The 12,272-nt window shown below is 31.2% G+C and overlaps 1 pseudogene across 1 annotated transcript; it reads right to left on the bottom strand.

Moving 5' to 3' along the window:
• Positions 1–236: 236 nt before the first annotated feature.
• Positions 237–11,934, bottom strand: LOC148599704 (neuropeptide Y receptor type 2-like; annotated as a pseudogene). Its single transcript, XR_015917992.1, has 5 exons — positions 11,486–11,934; positions 7,311–8,310; positions 3,341–3,441; positions 2,787–2,877; positions 237–2,137 (listed from the first exon to the last, which is right to left on the bottom strand). The product of XR_015917992.1 is annotated as a neuropeptide Y receptor type 2-like (transcript).
• Between the last annotated feature and the right edge of the window lie 338 nt (positions 11,935–12,272).

The raw sequence follows: 12,272 nt of genomic DNA, 5'->3' as shown, positions 1-12,272 counted from the left end.
TTTAATACATTTATTTTTTCATATGTTCCTTATGGTCCCGTCTGTTCCATTTGAAATCCCAATCTATCCATACACTATCCCGATCCCCATTCCCCAATTACCATAAATTTTAAAGTGTTCTCCATACAAGAACTGTATCTTCCTTATGTTGTTTTAGACTGTAGCAGTGTTCCTTTCGAAGGAATATAACCTGCAGTATGCATTTCTGATTATTCACAGAAAGTAAATTATTGAAATTACCCTTTTACCACTTTTATTGGACACCTCGTAACAATTAAAAAATCATCAAAAATATTTACATACAATTCAATTAAATTGTAGAATCATTTCATAATCAAACCTCTTTTGTCGCGTAAGGAACTTTTACTTTTGTGTCAATGAATATGGAAAATACAGATATCTATCAATGTAAACAGACTTAATCTACAGACAAATATACAAACAAATAAATTAAATAATCAAGTAGCATATTACACATATCATACAGCTTTTGAATATAATACAAAAGCAAATAACACACAAATGGGATCCGTCGTTTCCTCCAATGAAGCTCGAAAACTTGTGGTGATATAGTGACAAATTTTAGAGATGAAACAAATTCTTTTGAAGTATGCTGAATTGCTACAGTCTGTTATATCAGCCAATAATATTCAAAGTCCGGTGATTTGACATGAAAATTATTCTAATTAGTTTATATACAATAAGGTTGGGAAAATTGGAATAAGTCGGATGTTTTTCTTCTTCTTCTTTCTTTTTTTTCAACATGGGTGAAGAAATCTGAATTATTTATTGAATTATAATTAGGATTTATTAAAACTGTTCACTAAGTGTATCATAGTGATAATGTGCAGAATTCATTTGGACGTTTTCGTTCAGATTTGAACACTTCTAATGTCAGAATTATCAAGTATTTACAAGTATAATATCGAAAACAGATATAAAAATATATATATATATATAAATAAACAAATAAAATAAATAATAATAAAAACTATATGTCGAATACTTGTATTATACAATTTTAACCTAATATATACATACCCCAACATCAAATAATGAATATGTTTTTAACCAATTTTAAACCAATCTTACCATACTTACAATATAAATCATCACATGAGTTTTTATTTACACTTATAAATGTAATTATTTCATGGGGGGATAGTTGGAATTTTTGTAACCAAAATAAAAATTAAGTCTTCGTAAGAATCATAAAAATTCATGATACACTCTCTAGAAACTACATTTTTCATTGTTTTTGTTGCTCTATTGGTATTTTTGAAGAAGTTTTTAATATAATTATTAATGCCAAGCTATCTGTAATAAGGAGATAATTCATATCGAACATAAAAATACCCCCCCCCCCCCAAAAAAAAAAAAAAAAAAAAAAAAAAAAAAAAAAAAAAACAACAACAACAACAACAACAAACAAACAAACAAACCAAAACAAATCAAAACAAAACAAAACAAGACAAAAAAAACAAACAAACAAAAACAAAAAAAACAAAAACAAAAACAAAAAACAAAAACAAAATTAATTTTGTACTATCATGTTATTTACAGATTATCTCCCTTAATTTTGAATTCTACAATTTACATTTAATGAAGAACACTAATATCGACGGAGCGTCAGCTACGCCTAAATGTATAGAATTAAGACCGGAACTATGAATGGCTAATAAATATTCTGACGAGAGTGATGAAATATGTCGGAACAAAAATACACGATTGCGCGAGTGCAGAGGCACTGTTTTATCTAAAATACAACTCCATCCATCATACGTAAAATGAAAATCGTATTATGCATCCTCTTATCAGGCCATCATACAAAGTTGTAAAATAGAATCAAGATACCACCAATAATTGTCAAATATTAATATAAAAAATGCCTAACAGTAATGCACTACATTCTCGACGAGTCAGAATTGTGTCCTAGCAATCTGAAAGATTCTTTCTTATTGATGTGGGGCCTACTGTTGTGTCGTCTACCATTACAGCTATCCGTACTCTGGTAATAATGCAGAGTTTTATGTGGATTCTCGTCAGATGAATTATAAAGAGTGTAACTAGATAATGTTGGTTTATCACACCTTGAGCAAATCCGGCACAAACTTTTAAACTCCTGTTGGAACTTTTCCTAAAAAAGATATGGAGTTAAATACAAATTACTAGAATTCATATATCTACAATGAAGTTGCTTTAAATACGTTTTCTCGACCAACGTTTGGAAATCGGTCACATCGAGTCGAAGATCGAGTATCGTGTACTTAACTAATTATGTACAATATATTTGAGATGGATGTCTGCAGTAACATCTGTTTTTCCTTTAAATTATCTTAAAAAGGATGTGTAGGCTGAGATAAATCGAAATATAGTTTCATAACGAGATAGCCAACCTATTCATTTGACAGACAAGCTTAACAAGTACGAAGAAGGAACATTTTATTTTGTCTTCTGCGAAGCGAATGTAGGACAAGGTAATGAAAGCCTTACGAATTAGATCTTTAAAACGCTACTGATCTTAAACCACTTGGTTCGAATGCATATGTCAGGTATTTATGAAGTGATTGTAAAATCAAAGGCAGCTGTTTTCCAAACGTCTATATAAGCTTTTGTTTTTAAATGACAATAAAAATGTTGCTGATTGTGAGTTAGTAGACTATTGTCAGACAAAACGTCAATTTTTAAATAAGCTATTAATTGAATCAATGCACATGTGCATTAAGAAGTAAGGATAACTTCAGTTGTGTTCTGAATTTAAAATCAATAATGCGTAGACGACTTACATTCAGCAATCCATATATGAATGGGTTATAGCAAGAATTACTCATGGCCAACCAATTAGAACAAAACCATATGATGTTGATGTATTTATACCTATAGAAAAACACAACTAATATAAAAGGGAATTAAAAAACTAATAATTTCGTTGATAAGAGATATATTTGACCATGGGTGAATGTTGTTTTATCACCGGAAATGATCACATATTGTATGATTTCAATGATAATATATATGCTAATACAAACTTAAAGAATAATGTAGAAAATTAAGTTTCTATATTCGTATAAGATATTGCAGTAAATATATATTATCATGAAGGTATCATTGAATTCGAAATAATTGTCGCAACAGGGTTTTACCTTGTAAAAAACTTCCTGTAAAACAAGTTAGCAGACATGCATGATTAAAACCTCGTGATTGCACATTATTTGTGTAGAGCTAATACTATTGACGACTGTTGAAACGTACATAAAATTTTGTTAATAGAATTGAAAATCATTTCGTAGATGACAAAAATGAACTATAGATCTACTAAAATGTTCACAGTATAATATACCTGTCTATGCCTTTATAAACTGCGTTGATTAAGTTGTATGACTGTAGAGGAAGCCAGCATATGGCAAAAAGCGTAGTCACAATAATTAACATTTTTACCACCTAAAATGTGTCAAGATATGAATGTTTATAAAGTTTATAAAGAAAGAAAAACAGTCCCAACTCCGTCCATGATTTCGTATTTAAAGTGTTACTAGTTTATCTTAAATGGAAACGACAATTTTATCTGAAATGCAAACGACAATTTTATCTGATATGCAAACGACAATTTTATCGGAAATGCACACGAAAATTTTATCGGAAATGCAAACGACAATTTTATCTGGAATGCAAACGTCACATCCATTTTCGTGTCTGTTATTCAAGGGATAAGCTATATGAAAAACAGTGGAATTTCATTTTCAAATCACCATACATGGAACCTACTCTTCCTTTATCATGTCATTGTAATTTTGAACCTGATTTCTGCATTATCAGACAGAAGTGTTTTTTTTTGTCTTCAAGAGACCATGAACCATGTGCCAACATTCTAACATTGTTTCTCAGACCGTTAATATTTATTTGTCAATTTTGCCTGATTCTTACAGATTCTAGGAATATGAATTAATCAATAATGCTTAACCACCGAATAGACTATAAACCTTTCTAGGCTATACAAATACGGACGTTTCTTCTGACCAGTTGGACTGCATTTTGAAACCTACATCTTCCTCAACCCAAAAACGTTCTTACTCTCTTTACAGAATAAAAAGCATAATGCATTCCGTATTGAAATAATCAACACTGAAAATCAAAAATTAAGAATAATAAATGGGTCACTTTACTTACTAACGCATAATGCTAACTACTCTATGGAGAAGGTTTGGGAATTTTGAGAAGAACGAATTACTTGATAAAGTAACAGAAGTGAAACAAAGCCTTCTGTCCAAAATAAATTATACTAAATTTCGAGTACTTGTTTCATTACTCCCAACTTGTCTTTAAATCATGCTTGTTAGGAGAACATTTCAAAAGCGTTATTGTTCTTGTTTCTAAGAAAAACATTCTGATGATTGAGGTCAAGACTTCTTTCAATTTCAGTATCTTTCTTCGCGTAGTCACACGTAGTTAATATCATTTTCATTCCATGCATGTTCAAAATTAGTGAATGCATCGTGATAGTAATATTTCCAACGTACACAGTAACAAAATAACTGCAAAATTGCCCCAGATGCAAAGAAAATTAATATATTTTTAAACTGTTTATGAGGTTAGGATGACTAAACCAACTGTGGGAAAAGTTTTGTCAAACTAATTGAAACGGAAAAACACAACACTCTACAAACTAAATTAAAAATAATGAACACAAAGAACACAAACCCTTTCGTCCACTCAGGACTTGACTTTTTATGAGCAACTCGTCGGTAGATATCGAATATATTGTTTGCATAGCGCAGTAGTAGACTTTCACGATGAAGTTGAAATTGCTGTAAGCTGACTCATTAATTAAAGGACGAGGATTCTAGCGGTAATCAAAAGGATATATTCCAGGACAATGACAAGACACATAAATCATAGTGAATAACAATTTAATACATATAATTTATCAGAGTCCCCCATTTGAAGACAAGGTTAAATCGAACATTTATATGTTAATAGTTGTCATAGTTATCATAATGTAATAAGTCTAGACACACCTCCGTAGCAATATTTTAGTACCATTCTGTGTAAGGTTCAGAGAATTGGCGGCACATCTATTTTACCACAAATTATCCATAAAGGCTAGAAAGCAACCGGACAGCGACTTAAATTTAACTTGGAGCATATCCGATGAAGAAATGTTGTGACTGCTTATGTTGCAGGAAAGTTTAGCAATCTAATTCCAGCGCCCTAGACCACTCGGCCAGCTAGGCTATATAAAATATAACTTTCAAGTTACAGATTAATCCTACGAGGAGGAATCACCCGGCCAGCGAAAGCTATATTTTATATAGCCTAGCTGGCCGAGTGGTCTAGGGCGCTGGACTTAGTGCAGGCGGTGTTGCCATAGATGTCACAGCGGTACGAGTTCGAGTCCCGCGGAGGGAACGACAAAAGTTTGCTTCGCAAATTTGACAGTTTTAACATCGTTGGGAATTTTTCAGACCCTTCTATAAGTTTACGTTATGTTCCCTGTATCAATTTGATCCGATGGAGCAGTGTAGAGAATAGAGTCGCACATTCTGAGACGTTGTATATATATATATATATATGTATATATATATGTGTGTGTGTGTGTGTGTGTATGTTCTAGACTGACACGCTTAAGGGAATCTATAGTTTTAAGCAAATTGTGACTGATATTTTATTAACAAATTGCAAAAAAAAGTTTGAAAATGAAAAGATACATGGAAGATAACCTATGCATGGAAAGGTCTGACAAATTCTCTGTATACGTAATCGTTCCTGTATCCATTGGATCCGATGGAGCAGTGTAGCGGTTAGAGGCGTCACATTCTGAGACGTTTATATACAATTTATTGGTTGTGATATGTATCGTTAATAGGATTTTTTCCTACATACTAACACCTAGATAAGCTGTCTCATACTACCATACATCGGGTACTAAGTTACAGGCCTATATAAAACATACGAGGACGAATAATTCGGTCAACGAAAGCTATGTTTTATATAGCCAAGCTGGCGGAGTTGTCTAGGGTGCTGGACTTTGTTGGCATATATGTCACAGCGGTTCGAGTTCGAGTAACTCGGAAGGAACGATAAACAAATGACAGTATATTATCGTTGCAAATGTTTTAGACCCTCCTATACACTCCTTAAGACGTTTTGGTTTTGCGCACTCACGGTGCTTAAACGCACGGTAAACGCTCACAGAACGCACGATAAACGAACGCTTCTATCATGCGTTTTAACGAACGCTCCTATCGTGCGTTTAAACAAACGATAAACGAAAACTCCCAGCGTGCGTTTAAACGAACGCTTGTATCGTGCTTTTATACGAATGCATTTTTTAAAACAAATAATTTAAAAAACAACAACGACAACAACAAGAAATCAGGCACAAATAAATTAACAAATAAACAAATAAATATATAAGAAACAAATATAAAGTTACATAAAGGTTAACCAATAATGTAGTGTTAAACACTACTACATTGTTTCATCGAAGGTATCCTTGTTTTCGCCCTAACTACATGTTTAATCAATTACCGATAATCGATATAATTATGACTTGTTCTTGTGAATACCTGGGGAATGGTTTTATGTAGATTTTATTTTGTATACATATTAACATACAATACAGATTGTTAGTTTGTTGTATGAGACAGATTAATCTTCTATACAAAAATTGTAAACTATTTCCATGCCATGCTTAAGTAGTCTACAATGCAAATTGCGTAAAGAAGAACACATTTAAGTTAGAATAGAGATGATTTAAGTATGTTTAGTTTTTAGTACAATTTTTTTCGCTTTTTTGTGTTTAAAATGAATAGTTTCTTTTTTACAATGTCTAGTGTTTATATATATATAGAATAAAATACAGAGCAACAAATCATGCATTTATCACACAAAGAAAATAATGAAATTATAGCAAAAGTAAGCTTTAAAGCGTTAATTACAAATTCCGTATGTTTTTTTTTTACTTTTGTCCATTTCATTATTTCAGTCTTGTTGTTTTTAACTTTTGGACTTTGTTTTGCCATAAAAGTGGTTTGGAGATTTGTGAAAAGTGACATTTGGATGACTAAGCACGAACGGTCCAGTTTGCTGAACAAAGTGGAATTAAATAATTATTGATAAAAATACCAAACAAATATGTTCACAACAATTCATATTCATTATTGATTTTTTTTGTATAATCTCAAGATATGTAGCTATAATATATGAAATTCTTGTTTAACGGCATTCCCTTTGCCCTTGCAACACTATACAAATGAGTGACTTAGTGTTTTGTATCTGAAGGAATAGATAAAACAAATAGATAAGCTTACCTTTTTTCTGTTAAATGTTCTGGTGTGATGCCCACGGATAACTGTTGCTCCTGGAGCCTTGTTACCCCAAATTTTACACACAATTCGGAAATAAGACACACTTATAACAAACAATGGCACGAGATATTGAAGTAACAATTTGTATATAGAGTAGACGGTTGAAAATGTTTTTGAAGGCCATTGGACTTGACATATCGGGGTCTTTGCCATTATCTGTATATCAAATATAACTTTTACATCGAAATAAATCAGATCTGGAATGGCTGACAAAATGCTTAAAAGCCATATTCCCAACAATACGCAGATGGCAATTTTCTTTCGGAACCCAGCTCGAAGCGGATAAATGACAGCGATGTAACGATCGATTGAAATGACTGTTAAAGTCAGGATGCTAATATTGACCGATAAATTTTTCATAAACGGCGCTATTTTGCACATGACATCAGCAGCAACCCAAACGTTGTAATACAGCGGTGTGAAACTGGAACGGAACACTAAAAATACCAATATAAATGTCGGCGCATGCCAGATTAGCAATAAATATATTGGTGACAGTTCGCATATTCCTTCTCCTTAAAACGACAAAAATGACGATACCGTTTCCAATAATTGCCAAAAAAGACACGGTTCCATAAAGAATAATTAACAGTACTAGGATATCAATGGAAACAAAAAATAGCTGTTTTGAATCTGACGAATTAGCGAAAGATTGAAAGCCTTCTAATATATCTGCATCTGATATGTTATCTGCTACAAAGCTGTACAAACTTTTGAAATCATCAATTTCGGTCATTATAAATGTGATGTATTCCTTTATACCGTTATATGCAAAACGAATACGTTAATTAATATATCAATACTTTTCACAGGAATGTTCCTTTCAAATATACAATTAGAACAACAATGCAACTTTATTACATTCCCATTTTGTCCAGATGGTAAAGAGTCCATCTCGATGCTTTCTAATGCATGACTTCTTCTATACAACTATACTTCCAACCTGAAAAAAAGCCTTACAAACTAAATGAATTTATCATTGCTTTAACTACTTGATACATATCACGTGTTTCAAATAAACACCAAATTACTAAATGCATCTCTATGATCAATCAACCACGTGTTTATAGTATGAACTACCTATAAAATAATAGTTAAGCGCGTCACCTTTGTCCATCCTTGGCTTTCAAATTAGAAAGATTCATTGTATACCCAAGAGCAAATGCCTGTTTTTCAATGCTTATATTTCAGGTAATATTTCATGAGAATATATTTTATATATTCGATATCCTATAAAAATATAGGATGTTATATCTCATACTATATGTGCCCATTTGCATTAGATAATGAACGACCTTGTTCAATGGTTTACAGGCGTTATAGATATAAAAAAAACATGCACATATCAAATGTTCCAATGTTCTATCACTAACGATAACAATAAAGACAAAATAAAGGTTAAATTGTTTATTTTACAGGTACAATCGGCCATATTCTTCTCTGAGGTTTTAGCAGGTTAAAATCGTGGTGAAGGCAGACTGAACCATTTTTTTTACTGAAGCATTTGGTAAATACACATGTAATATAATACATGCTGATAACCGTCACAATATGCATTCGTAAAAAAAATATATTGCAAGATGGAATTGAGCAATAGTGATTTTCCCAGGACTTTGATTTAGTCATTAACCGACATCAAGTCTTATAAAAAATTGTCGAGGTCTTATTATTCCAAAGTATCATACGTATTAAAAACTGCAATATATAAATTTAATGATTTTACACCTGGATGGAGACATCAGGTATACAGACATAATTCCCGTATTAGTACATGCTTGTTTTTGTGTCTTTTTCAAACCAGTTAATTACTGTATGTTTTTTTTTATTGGCAATCTTTTATATCCTAAAAGAAAGAACGTGGACGATATCTTAATATAACTACTTTTAGACAGATGTCCTTTCGAAAACAGAGAATACAGTCACGATATGTATAGTTATTGGTGGATAAATGAATCTTATATTTGTCAATACTTGTATTATTTTTTTAGTTTTATTTATTTTTTACTGCTTTAATTTTACAGATATTTTATCCTACTTAGTTGTCAAATATTCGAATAGTTGATTGTCATCAAAATTTTGTACCACTTTGATGCATTTGTATAGCTTGAATTTGATACTAAAAGGCCCATAACTTAATTTAATTTATGCTATGTTATGTATTTAACGATGCATTTCCTAATTTAGGATCAACGCCATAATGAAATTAGATAATACATTGAAGAAAAAAAATCCAATCTATGGGACAACAAAGCAAAAATCGATAAAAAAACAAGAAATAATAAATCAACAGATGTACAATTCATTTTAATTTTGAATAAGTAATAATTGTGCATTCATCCTAGATTCCACAGCTTGTGCAATTGGATGCGTATGCATATTCGATGAAGAGTATGTTCGAAACACACATTTCCATTACTGACTGTGTAGGTTTTAAGAAAGATCTTCTGTTTTATTTAAAAATAAGATATCATGTCGACACATTCATAGAAATAATTAGAAACGCAAGATTTTCCTATTCTTACCACTCCCTACTTCTAATAACGCACCACCAAATAAATAGTTTATCCTTGACTGTCGGGCATCATTGTTATATTTTGTTGGTTTTGTTGTGTTGATTAGTTTCTTAAGAACTTCATTATAGACATTCACTCTAAAGCATTTGATATTCAAGTTACCTAGAAAAGGTTTGCTCCGATTGTAGTCAATTTAAATAATCTTAAAGGTGGAGAAAACATATATGTTATTAAAAAACATATTTACTGTATATATCATATCTTTTATTATAAAAATGCAAAATTCTTCCTATTCAAGAGAACGGAAAAGAATGCTATATATATATAGGACTTATATAGTACTAATTCTAGAATGTAAGAAAGTTTCAGCTATTCTGACAGGAAAGGTTTTTCTAGACCTTCGATTCAGCATCCGCTATACGGAACACCAAAAAATTTGTGTATATTGAAGGAAGCAATAATCTTCACCAAACTTCAATTCAGAAGCATTTAAATGTCCTACCTTTTATCAAGCCCGTTCCCCATGTTTAAAAATACTCCTGTAATATATTAGCTTCAACTGAATCTTATCTATCTACACAAATGCTAGTCCAACACCATAGTGTATTGGAATATTCCTGAAATCACTGCTACTTGAATGGTTTTAATCATCTGGAATAACGTCACCGGTCTTTGTACTATCTCTACGTAAGCTAGTGTTTGCGCAAAGAAATAACATCGTTTCAACGTTGTTTTTAACATAATAATATCCCGTTAAATCAATATACATATATATATATATATCCCTACAGACTTGTATTTTCAATAAAGTAGCATATGTTGTTCTATACGTATAATATGATACATGTAATAAAACTTCCGTATAAGAAGTGTGAAGCATATCGCTCTAATGTATTTTACTCTTGCATAGAAAAGATTTCAGCAGTGAGCTGTAACGTAACATAATGGCAAACAAAATAATAAGATATAAAATACAAAGAGGATTGACAATCATTGATATGTGTAACTGAACCGTTTCGGAGCGTGGTAAATTGTTTGTATTTAATACATAACATGGTGCAACATATTATATTCTTTATATTGGGACTTTTTTATTATTACTTCGAATTTTGACATGATTTTCTTTAAACAAAGGATATCATAGTATTGCACTTAACTTCCGTGACATTTTTTAGAAAATTAAATCAAATTTATTTTACTAATTCTTGTATACATTAGAATTAGATTTTTACAACATTATAAAATGAACCCTGGTCACTGTTACTAAGGATCATACATGCTTATTAATATCGATATTTCTAGTTCATTTGTAGATGTATTGAAACGCAAAGAAATGAGCAATGTTTTAATAGATATCATCTTAAGATATAACGAATCGGTGCAGATTTAAGCAAAGACTATACGCCAAAATAATACAGTGCTCGGAGAGATCACTCATTTGTTGCTTACGGAGGAATGGAAGATTAAGGTACCGCTCAGCGGTTAAGCTCGATCCTTCGATATGATAAAAAGTTAAATGTAAATGATTCAAAAGATGGGAGAAGATACCATAAAAAACGGATGATAGTGAATGAAATTAAAACATATCACAAAACGAAAAGTTACCTCAAAACTTTGATTTCAGTACTTCAAATTCTTGAGCAAATAAAAGGAGTCGTACTGAAAAAAAAAAACAACACTTTTTGAATTAAATAATATTCTTCTACATCTTCCTTACTAAAGATATCATTATGTGGTGGTTTCTGTATTGGTCTTTTCTTTGAAAATACACCGCACCATACTATCAACAAAAATGGCATGAATAAATGAAATTCAGCTGAATAAAAACAAAAAAAACAAATTTAGTTTAGGTCATATAATTGATGTTAAATTTTAGTGTGATAGACACAAATCTCCAAACAAATACTAACAGTTGTAATGGTCACTAGTATACTTTGAATGGGGAGGATATGAAAAAGTAAGTTTTAAATTGATATGAATAATGTATTAAGTTTAATTAAAAAAATAACATTTTAAATGCTAAAGAATTAAAAAAAAAAGAATGTGACGACTCTATTCTCTACCCTGCTTCATCGGATCAAATTGATACAGGGAAGATAACATAAACTTATAGAAGGGTCTGAAAAATTCCCAACAATGTTAGAACTGTCAAATTATATATTATAGCTACATATCTTGAGATCATACACAAAAAATCAATAATGAATATGAATTGTTGTGAAAATATTTGTTTGGTATTTTTATCAATAATGATTTAATTCCACTTTGTTCAGCGGACTGGACCGTTCGTGCTTAGTCATCCAAATGTCACTTTTCACAAATCTCCAAACCACTTTTATGGCAAAACAAAGTCCAACAGTTAAAAATGCTCTGTATTTTATTCTATATGTAT

This window comes from Perna viridis, chromosome 13 (assembly GCF_037379345.1).
Source record: "Perna viridis isolate PV_CMFRI_1.1 ecotype Kerala chromosome 13, ASM3737934v1, whole genome shotgun sequence".
In the NCBI taxonomy this organism is placed as follows: Eukaryota; Metazoa; Mollusca; class Bivalvia; order Mytilida; family Mytilidae; genus Perna; species Perna viridis.
Note: the sequence above shows the minus strand (reverse complement) of the source record. Positions and strands in the feature narration are given on the sequence as shown.